Source organism: Hibiscus syriacus, unplaced genomic scaffold (genome assembly GCF_006381635.1).
Source record: "Hibiscus syriacus cultivar Baekdansim isolate YM2019G1 unplaced genomic scaffold, ASM638163v2 tig00008013_pilon, whole genome shotgun sequence".
Taxonomy (NCBI): domain Eukaryota; kingdom Viridiplantae; phylum Streptophyta; class Magnoliopsida; order Malvales; family Malvaceae; genus Hibiscus; species Hibiscus syriacus.
Genome location: NW_024062150.1, coordinates 1,423,351 through 1,435,775, shown reverse-complemented (window position 1 = coordinate 1,435,775; position 12,425 = coordinate 1,423,351). Strand labels below are relative to the sequence as shown.

Sequence of the window (12,425 nt, the reverse complement as noted above, 5' to 3'; positions counted from 1 at the left end):
TCACTAACCCGGCATGGAGGATGTTACAAGTTATGTTATTATTTTATCAAGTTTTGATCACTTGAACGTTTATATTGTTAGCTTGATGATGTCATATTAATAAAATGAGTTCATTTTTAATTTGACTCATAAATTTGATATATTATCAATTTGAAATAAACAATAGCACACTAGTATTCGAAAGGCATGAAGCAAGATGTATGGCATGGAAAGACAAGCGATGCACAATCGACAAGGAAGAGGGCCTTAGGGTTGGTTGATGATGTGAAAATATTATGAAATGTGGGTGAAAGAGTCTGCGTAAGAGGGGTGTGCGATGAAGAAGGTTTGATTTGAACAATAGACGACATTTGATTGAAGGTTAGGCTCAAGCACAACGAATTAAGTGTAGCAAGGTGAAATGAAACAGAGGAAGATGTAGAGGCGTTAAGGTTTTTTGTTAATAGGGATTAAAGCAATGTAAGATGATCAACAAGGATGTTGGGTCCAATGATGAGGAGAGATTAATTGAATATCAACAGTGCGCACAAAGTAGGTGGCTGTAAATGAATGGAGAAATGATGCAAAGAATGTTATAAGAGAAACAAATGATATAAGAGGCGATGTGTATTTGGCGTACGTGTATATTCGTGAAATGTGCTTGGAAATCAGATCGAGGTGATAAACATGAAGTGCCACATAATGCATACAAAGTGTCACACAAAGTCAATGAAGTTCCACATTGCACATGAAGTGACACACGATGGACACAAAGTGTCACATAATGCCCACGAAGTTTCACAACACACAAAGTGTCACGTGAAATGTCACACGATGCACATGAAGTGCCATAATGCACAAGAAAATTCCACACGAACACACGAAATTTCACACGATGTACACGAAATGTCACCTGGTGCACACGAAATATTAAACTTGGATAATCATAGAACGTTATGATCCAATTTTCATAACATCTCGATAACATGAGATATCATACCTCGACTCATAGATAGAACATACAATACAAAGACTTATTACAAGTCTCTATTTCATCTTAAACGCATTCATAGATTTCTTATACATGTAATTATATTGGTGTAGATGAACATCATCACATATTTCATATGATCATATTTATATTGTGTAAACATGACCAACTTGAAACATATCATATAATCATACTTATATTGTTGTAAACATGATCAACATCACAAATTTCATATAATTATATTTTACACTAGTGTTATCGTGATTAATTTTACATATTTTATATAATTCATAATTACACTGTTATAAACATGATTAATTTCACAGATTTCATATAAGCTATAACTACATTGATGTAAATATGATCAATTTTATGGATTTTACATACACATAATTGTATTAATGTAGATATAAATATTTCACAAATGTCACATACATATACTTACATTGGTAATATTATGAATATTTTCACAGATTTCTCATATGTATACTTACATGGATAAAACTATAAATATTTTTACATATTCCATATACAAATAATTACATTGATGTAGATATGAACATTTTCATAGATTTTACATATCACATATTTTAAGTTTATTAACCACTCAAAAATAATTATAAATATAAATTCATGAATAATATCATATAAATTAAATAGGGTAAATTACATGAGTGGTCTCTTATATTTTCGGCCCGTTTGAATTTGATTATCGGATTAAAAAATAATTTTGACCTCTTACATAATCGATGTGTTTAGTTTTAGTCCATCTATCGTTAAATTCCATTAACATGCTAACAAAAATCCGAACTAACAATTAAAAAATAAAAAAACCAAGTGTTTTCTTCTTTTTCGTATTCCATCATAAACTCACGAAAAAAAGGATAATGGACAATTGTGCAGCCACCATAAACTCTAATTCTAATACCCTCTCAACAGCAACTACTATCTCATCCAATAAAACCACTTCGAAAACAAAACTAATTTATGAAATTCTTTTTTAGAAAATTATCGGTTATCATCTCGAGATCATAGAGTTTGAACCAAATCGACGACCAAAGTTATTGCTTCTTTTCTTTCAAAATCATTTTTCATATTAAAAATAAAATTTCAAAAAACTAAAATTAACAAAAACAGCAACATCGAATGTCTATTATTCAAACCCGATTTTTCATTCAAAGTTAACGCAAAAGCACATATAACAACACTATTACTTTCACGTCGAAATTCATTAACAATCCCAACAACAGAAATAGCAATGAAATCGAATCAATTAGTACTATAAGATCTATTACCATCAATCAAGATTCAAGATCAACCAAGAATGAATATCGTTCTTAACATAGAGATAAATATCACCAGTCATGATGTCAACATCCTAATTTCACGGATTCGAGTGTCACACGTAATTACCGAAATGATTAACCATAAATTTGAAATTATACTCATTTTTTAAAGCATTTATACAAATTATTAAAATGTACCAATTTATAAAATTGGTCCCTAATTTAAAATAAAACTAATATATAAACATATAAATTAAAATATTACAACTTAACTTATTTTCAAATCATAATCTTTACATGCTCACTAAAAAGTCATCATTGTGCTTTGTTACTCTGTTGAGACTCCTATAATAACATCATTGTCTTATCGCGCTATACATAACATGTAACTTACGAACTGAAACACATTTCAAATGTTGAATTAACAAGTTCAATGTCACACACTAACTCTGGCATACTACACGTATTCGTAACATGAACATGTCGATGAGTATATTCAATGAAGCAATAATACCATGATTATTAGGGTTGTTTGACCATATATCTAATGTTTAATCATATCACAATAATACAACAATAACAATGATGAGATTTGGGTTACATATACATCAAATAGTCATCTGTAACATATAAATAGACATCATAATGTAGTCCAAAGTCACCTCATCATCACAAGACTCATACCCATCTAGCCTATGATAGAGATACACATACAAAGATGCATAATGGTTTAAGGTCATCTCACCTTCGCAAAACTCATGTCCCTATAACCCACTACATATGTACTTTGGATGAGATTCAGATCACACAACATCAATATCTTATATCCAAATGGTTCACATTTTAAAAGTACCTTGAGTGAGATCTGAGTCATATAACATCAAAATCTTACAATAGGTTAACCTACTCTTTTAGAGTATCTAGATAAGTCTGGGTCACCTCAACATTAGAGCGACATACGACTAGAATTATAAGTGTCTCAATGTGACTATTAGGATATTCGGATAACCCATTACCCATCTAATACATCTATCATGCACAACAGACAATTATCATTTTTCGAGTGTCAAACAAAAACATTTTCGTTAAATGTTAATGGTTATCGGCTTGATTGACAAAAATTAAATAGTTAAGTAGTTTGATTGACAAATTAAAAAATAGATGGTCAAAATAGAAAGGAGAATTAGTTAAGTGGTCAATAGCATAGTTTACCCTTAGTCTAAAATCTAAACAATAAAATTTAAATAAAGTTTTAAGGATCAAAGTAGAAAGTGATATACTTTAAGGATCATCTCAAACATTACAGATCTTAATTGATTGAAGAATTTTGTTGAATTTTTTGGAACATAAAAACGCTCAATAATTTAACGTATGATGTTTTAACTTTTAATTTGGAACAAAAATTCTTAAAAGGATGAAAGTGAAAAAGGAGATATACTTTAAGGATTAATTCAAGTATTAATCCAGAAAAGCAAAAGGAAGTACACACAAAAGTGCGTGCGATAGCCATGAATAAAAAGACGTAATTTTGGCCGACAATAACGTAACCCCAAAACTGTCTTTATTATTATATCTGTATACTCTGCTTCCTCTTTTTCTACCCAAAATTATTTAAAAATAAAAACAACACTTCCAAACCCAAATTTGTTGTAAGAACATCCTTCTCTCCTGTTTCTTTTTTGTTCGTTTTATTGAATTCACTGCTTCTTTTTCTTATGTTTCATCGTTTTATTTTGGTTTGTCTTTGTACAATTTTTTAAACTTTTTTTCGTACGAGATGATCCGATTTTGTTGATGGATTTAAGGGTTTTTGGTTAACTGGTTTATTTGGTAGTGAGTTTCTTTATGAATTCTGTGAATATTTATGCAAATTCCATTTATATTTAAGGTCTTATGGATATTTTTAATCGTATTTTAGGGTTTCTGAAGGCGGTAGGTTTAGTGAATTCTGGGAATTGCTTCGACTTCCGTTTCCTTTTATGAACTCTATTTCTTCTCGTTCTTATCTGTTTAAAAAATAGAAAAAATAGTGTTTGCTGGTTTGTTTATTTCCATGATTTTACGAACACCCTTTCTCTCCTATTATTATATTGTGTTTAGGACTAGGTTTCCAAAAATTTTCATTTTGTTTGTGTGCAAAAAGGAAAGATAAGAAGATAATAGTAATAATTTGATAAATTTGCAGTTGAATGCAAATATAGCATGGCCAACTTGCAACTGGAGGATTTTCATTACATGGCTGAAGATCTCATTGATGACATGGATGAAGACGACTATGGTAGAGCTGGTGGAGACATGGAAGCTCATGAATATGACATGGTTTGTTTTTCATTTTGGTTATGCATAATCATGTGATACATTTTCGTTAAATTTACTTTAATTTTGGAATTAATGATGAAATGAATCACTATCAAGCTATAATTTGACCATTTGAGCAGCTGACCAGGGTCACTGATACATCTTCTTGTCAAGCGCGGAATGGGAAAGACATTCAGGGGATTCCATGGGAAAGATTGAACCAGGGAAGATTATAGATTGACAAGGCTTGAACAGTATAAGAATTATGAGAATATCCCAGCCTCTGGTGAAGCCATAGACAAGGTTTGTTTCTTCTCCTGCCATCTCTAAACGAGCTAGTTTGTGTTAAAGAGAATATCATGCTAAGATCTACATAATTGGTATTTGTTGCTTTAGGAATGCAAACTGATGGAAAAAGGTGGGAACTACTATGAGTTCTTCCACAACACTAGATTAGTTAAGCCAACAATCCTCCATTTTCAGGTTTGTTGGTTAGAAAGTGTTTTATTTCTTTTGTTGTCATTTATATATTGCCTTCTGATGATTTTAGTTATTGTTCTTGGATTTCTTCTTTCCTGTTAGATAACGATGTAACTTTAGTGGATTTAATCATTTTTAGACTAACTTTATCCTTTTTCTTGGTGCCCAGGCAGTTATAAATTTACCTGCTTTTTTCTTTGCTATTGAATTTACTCAGTATTGTATTTTCTCATGTATGAATTTCACTGGTGATATTTATGCTTAAACTTGTAACTCTATGTGCCCCTGTAACTCTGTGTGTGTGTGCGCGCTTGCATGTCAGGGTGTTTGTTTAAGTTTTATTTTCTAGGTCTCTTTTTTTTCTGTCAAGTACATCTACATTGCTTTTGTCATTGTACTGGAAATAGTTCTACAGTGAAAAAGTTAATCATAGATTTGGCTTACAAGTTTAATACATTCTGTGATTATTGAATTTACCAGACAAAGAGAACCTTATAAAACCTATTTATAGCAGGGAAACAATACATACGTATGCTTGTCTATTTACAGTTTGGTGAAATGATCTTTGAATCTGACAATTACTACTTTGAGCTTGAAGGCTTAGTTAGGTATGTCTTTTAATGTGCACACACATGCGAGCACACACACACACATATAGACATGTTTTTGTGTGGACACACGTATATAGATGCATGTATGGATTTGTCTGTTTTTTAATACTGTTTAAACTTCCAAATTTTGATTGTTGACAAGTTTTTAAAGTCGCTAACATTGACCTAACATAATGGTTAAAGTTGTTGATATTGATTCCTGAATTTTAAGTTTATTCTGTAAGTTGTGGATCTTTATAATGCTCCTACATCAAGAGGCAGTTTCGGATTGTCAAATAGTGGTTTGGATCTTGCTTGATGTTTGTATTGGGCCCTAGTGTTGGTTGGTATAGTGCTGTTTGAGTTCTGTGCTATAAGTTCTTATGTGACTAGAGGTAACCGTTTTCCCCCACAGAAATGCACATCGGTAAACGACCAAAATTTTGTCAACAGAACAAATTTCTTGCTTTCAATATGGTAGTTAGTTTGTGTAGTCATTAACACTTGCAAAACAATAATACTACATCATGTGCAATGATTACCCGTGTTAAGGCATGTGCCTAGATGTGTCCGTGCCTTAGCATTTTTCAATAGAAACACCTCAGACCTTTTCAGTCCAGGCCCATTCGATCTGGTGCTCGCCTAGTGCACCTATGCATGCTTTTTTGTAAGGCAATAATCATAAAAAATGCCCACCTGATTTATTTTATCTTTTAATCTTTTATTTTTCACCTTTTTTCTTTCATCTGATATTCCTTTACTAGTAAAAAAAATACAATATCAAATTCGATACTTCATATGGTATTTAAGCATTCAACAACGAACATTGACCCCAAGGAAATCATGCATATTGACCAATAAAATAATTGCATGTTTTGTAGATAATCTAGACTCCACTTTAGAGTTTATTATATATATATTTCACAGAAACACATATACGCGTTGCACTTTACTTCACCAAGGCTAGTGCCGTTTTTGTGCCTAGCGCCTGAGGCAGTGTAAGGGATCGAGCGCCTAGAATGTGCTTACTGTTGAACTTTTAGGTGACACTGTGAATCAATCTCATTCAATATATCATATTGTTTGATGCACTTAATCTCTCTAACATCACTGAAAACTAAACTATCAATTAAACCATAATATATCACATCGATTTACTAGATGCCTTTTGTGATATCCTTGTATTATAGACTGAAAATGCCCAATTGTGGAAAAGGCTGGAATTCATTTTCCCTATACATATGCATCTAAATTTCCAGGATCTCTAGTTTGGATGCATATTTGCTGCACTTCAGTCCACGATAGTTTATGACACGGTATTTGAGCAAAACAACTTTTTCCCCTTCTGTATATTGAAGTTTGAGTAATAAATCTATATTTTGATGTAAATCCCTATGTTGTTACATTTATATATTTGGTGTCTCTAGGTTGGATAAGCATTTATTGGTTTTTATTTTGTTGTTATAAGTCTATAGACACTTGATAATTGAGCTTCAATAACCTGTAGTGGAATGAATTTGCAGCTTCGAAACTTGGTTTGGGCTACTTCAAAACATGATGTTTACCTCATGTCCAATTATTCAATTATGCATTGGTCATCATTGTCATGCAATCTATCTCAGATCCTTAATTTTTCTGGGCACGTGGCACCTACTGAGGTATCGCAAATGTACTTATAAGACTTCTTTATCTTTTTTACTTATTGGCATGAGTGGTTTTGATGATGATATTTATTTTAGTAATTATGGTCCACTTTTATTCTAACTTATATTGACATGTAACTAGAAACATCCTGGAAGTTTATTAGAAGGTTTTACACAAACCCAAATAAGTACACTGGCGGTCAAAGACAATTTTATGGTTGCAGGAGGCTTCCAAGGAGAGCTTACTTTTAAGGTAAGTTAATATTTGCACATCTTTTGTCCAATATTTTCTTATCTGCTGCTTATTAGATGGAAAATATGTTGATCCGAATCATTTCTTTTGAAACACTAGTATCCGGTGCATATTTGGGTATGGAGATATGGCCCTTCTTAGGAACCCCCCCCCCCCCCTTCCAAATGCATGGAAAAACTTTAAAAGAAATGAACATGTTTGTATCAAGCACTCAGACCCAAATTCAAGTCTTAGGATAGAAATACTAGTTCACTTGTTGATTTTTTAATCATTGTCAATTATTTGGGGACAGAATCAGAGTTATGCTCCTCCAGTTTTTCTCTCTTCTCTCTCTGAGATAAGCTAGGAACAATATTTGACATGAAACCCTTACGACTTGCAAACTAATACAAATTCTGTTTAGGAATCATCTGATCTTTTATCAGTTATGTGATGATTTCATATATGTTATTATTGTTAGAGAACTGATAATCTTTGTGGTTAAGGTCCTGTGATCTTGTTTAGGAATTTTCCATGATAATCGGAAGAAGAGGCATAGTGATTGTTTGAGCGAGAGAGAGAGAGAGGTGGTTCGCGTAGGTGGAACAGTGGTGGATTTGTGGTCTGGATCAGTTAGTATCTTGGTTTTAAAATGCGGGATGCGCTCTGATGCGTTTAGTTCTCCGAAGTCGATGCATAATGCGTGATGCGCTCGCATCACGAACCCGATGCGCCAATTTTCACAAAAAAATACTTTTGAACTAATTTAATACATTGTAAATACTTATATATCAAAAATACTTCAATTAATACCAAAAGTAGTTTAATAGTACTTCATAAATGTTGAATAACAAAATAGACAAGTACGCGTAAGAAAATCAAAACAACCAAAAGACAAATCAACAATAGCCCCCACTTCCCTTTCCCCCACTAAGTTCTCCAAACTTTCTCTAGTCACAAACTAAATGTCTCCAAGATCCCATCATTAAACCCGAGCACGTCTCCATCTCCCTCATCATCATCAGTCACTCCAATGTCTTCCTCCATCTCATCTTCATCAACAAGAGCGAGTATTTTTCCTTTATCATTTCTTGATGGGCCGACCCCATCATCACCTCCTCTTCTTGATCCTCTAGTGAAATGACTTTACTCATTAGCCCCGGAAACTCTACCCACCGCATCCCATGTAAGATCATCATCAAGAAACACCAAATCTTCTTCATCTTAAAATAACTAAATTAAGAGATCAAAATTTAATTTGAACGATAGTGTGAATCCATATGGTTGAATTAATGCGAAGAACTATTTCAACCGAGTAGTGCATCGAAAGGCATGCCCATTATCAAACAGAAAAAGATCCGTTACTAAGCCCGCCCAAGAGTCCGAGGCACGCGTCACATCCTCATCAACGAACATCCATGCAAAGCTGCTCAACCAAACACGCGCACGATACTCCAGACTCAATTACAACATTACACCTTTCTAGATAATACGGTACACGCGTATGATAAAGGTGTATTAAATATGCACTTCACCTCCCTCCTTATAACGCCACCCTCACAGCTCTCTTTTTCACCTCAACATCCCTCTTTCATCATCTTACACTCCGTTTTGTCCTTCTTTTGTTGATCTCTTTCATTGTACGATCAGGGCTTTTCATCATGTCGAATGATCAAAAGAAACCCATGACTCAGAAGTTGTACGAGTCAGCTCCATCATCTCGGTAGGCGGCCAAGTTTTTAACGGCGACCACACTCAGTGCAACGTTGCTTTTCTTGTCAGGGTTAACCTTGACCGGGACTGTGGCGGCCAAGATTTTACTAAACGCCCAAAAAAACTTTTACTAAACGCATCGGCACGCATCGGCCCGTATCAACCGCATCGGATCGCATCAGATCGCATTATGTACCCCCTACCGCATCAGGCTGCTAGATGCGCTTTGACCATCGCAACGGCCGCATCACGCATCAAGCGCGCCTGATGCGCACTTTTTTAAACCAAGGTTAGTATGGGGAAGCAATTTATGGTCCACTATCTCGTTTTACAAACTTTCATTATGATGGAGTGTAAGAGTGGCTCTTAGTTCATTTCATAGCTTGTTCGCCTGAGTTTCTTGGGGTCTTGGTTTAAATGTAATATCTGCCTTTGACAGTTTGACCGCATGCTTTATGTTGGTTCTATTTCTACAATTTCACTTTTTCTGTATCTGTAGCACTTGGACAGAAAAGGAGTAGCCTTCTGTACCAGGACAGCCTATGACGATAAAGCAATTACAAACACTATCGAGATTACGACGGCTTGAGGTAGTATGATAGTAGCTACTTGTCCGTTTGACTGGGAAATATATTGAATAAAACATAGATTGAATTTCAAAGCTGTTTTGCAGGGGTGGAATCAATTTTATGGCCTCCAATAACGACTGTAGCATGAAGGAATATGATACAGAGAGATTTCAGCTCTTAAACAATTTCCGGTTCCCTTGGCCAGTAAATGTAAGCCCATCTAATCGATACTATATGCCTACTTTATTAATCAAGCTGTTCTTTCTTACCACTTCATGTTCTATTTTGTATCCTTTAGTTTTAAAGGGACACAGAATTTTAAGGGTAGTCATATGGTCATTCAGTGTAAATAATATCTTCATATAATTGAGAGAGGGTGAATTTGACTATATGGTCTGCATTTCAACGGAAAAGAGGAGGCTGCTTCGTAAACTTGTTTAACCGCACAAAATTAATGGTTACCTTAATAACCTATATGCAATTCCCAGTTACCTTAATTTTAATCACACAGCTAAAGTTGTGTTATTCTGATGCACAGCATACATCAGTCAGCCCTGACCGAAGGCTTATTACTGTCGTCGGAGATAACTTGGATGGGTTACTTGTGGATTTGCAAAACGGAAAGGTAAAAATAAAAGTTTTTAATAGGTTATTAGAACTACACCATTGAATGGCTGAGCATTGATGCACCGGTAAACAGGAAAGTAACATTATGATCGGAACTGAATCACTTTTCTTTGCTTACAGACTGTAGCCACTGTGGTAGGTCATCTAGATTACTCCTTTGCTTCTGCTTGGCACCCGGATGGGCGCATATTTGCCACAGGAAATCAGGATAAGACCTGCCGAGTGTGGGACATCCGAAACCTCTCGATGCCAGTTGCGACTCTCAAAGCAAACTTGGGTGCTGTACGATCAATCCGCTTCTCATCTGATGGTCAATTCATGGTAGTTGCCGAGCCAGCAGATTTTGTTCACGTGTATAGCACGCAGGCCGATTACCAGAAAAGACAAGAGATCGACTTATTTGGGGAGATTTCGGGAGTATCTCTGAGCCCTGACGACGAATCTCTGTATATAGGAATATGGGACAGAACGTATGCAAGCTTGCTGCAGTATAACAAAAGACACGCATATGCGTACCTAGATTCGTACTTGTGATTCTGCCTATGAATCTGTTTTTGTTGATGTAAGGTGATCTGAATGACGATAATATAGTATGACAGTAGAATAAGTGTATGAATCTGTTACAAGCTTGGTAGAAAGGAGCATGTACATTACAATCACATCCTTCAAATGAAATTGCATGTTTTGAATAGAAATGTGAATAATTCGTTGTGAATCATCACGTCAATCGTAAATTATTATATTAATATTATAATGGCTATGATAGAAATTGTTGATCTCGGGATCATATTGAATTTTTTCTGAGCTTGAGGGCATATTAATATAAAAATTGTTTGATTATAGAATTATAAGAATGTTTTATTAAATAATTAAAAAAGTTATTGTTTTATAAAAATTATTTATAACTTAGGTTACAAAATTGAAAATTAAAGAAGTAGAGGAAAAACAATAAAAGTGTATTAATTATAAATTCAAGGGAATATGTTTTTATTAATTAATTAAAAAGATAATTTGAATATGTTATTAGTCATCTTGAACAATCACGTTAGTGTTGTGAATTATCATGCTGATATTGTATTGACTAATGATAGAAAATGTTGATTAAGAGATCATATTGAGTTTTTTCTGAGTTTGAGGACCATATTAAGTATAAAAAAATAGTTTGATTATATAATATTATAATAATGTTTTTATTAATTAATTAAAATATATTGTTTTATAACAATAAAAGTATATTAATTATAAACTCAAGGGAATATGTTTTTATTAATTAATTAGAAAGATAATGTGAATATGTCATTAGTTATCGTGAATCATCACGTCAGCATCATGAAATGTCGTGTTGGTATTGTAATGCTAATGATAGAAACAGTTGATCAAGGTATCATATTAATTTTTTATGAGTTTGAGGGTCATGTATAAAAATAATTTGATTATATAATATTATAAAAATGTTTTTATTAATTAATTAAAATATATTGTTTTATAAAAAATATTTCTAACTTAGGTTACAAAATTGAAAATTAAAGAAGAAGAAGAAAGTAAAACAATAAAAAGTATAATAATTATAAATTCAATTATTATTTTATAAATATGTTTATATACCATTTTATAATTTAGTTTACTAGTATTATTATTAATATTATCAGTTTCAATAATATTTTTTTATAATACAAACTATAAATAATTTTATAAAATTATTATATTTTAATTGATATTATAAACATATGCTTATTATATTTCATATTTAAAGTTATAATTAATATGTTTTCATAAAATAATTATAATTAAATCTAAACATATTTTTTATCAATATCGTTATGTCAATTTTAAATTAACAATTCATTAATTATATTGAAGAAAAATAAAAGTTAAATATTATAATTAAATAAAATCAGTGATAAAATTAATATTAACATTAAAAATTAAATGATATTTAGGATAACTTTCCCTTCTAATTAGTTACATCTAATTTTTTTAAATTGTGTTATGACATACAGTAATCAATAAAAGACAT

The 12,425-nt window shown here is 32.7% G+C and overlaps 1 pseudogene; it reads left to right on the top strand.

The window, feature by feature from the left end:
- The first annotated feature begins 4,406 nt into the window (after positions 1-4,406).
- The window catches only part of LOC120201881, a 32,293-nt pseudogene continuing 24,274 nt past the window's right edge, over positions 4,407-12,425 (top strand).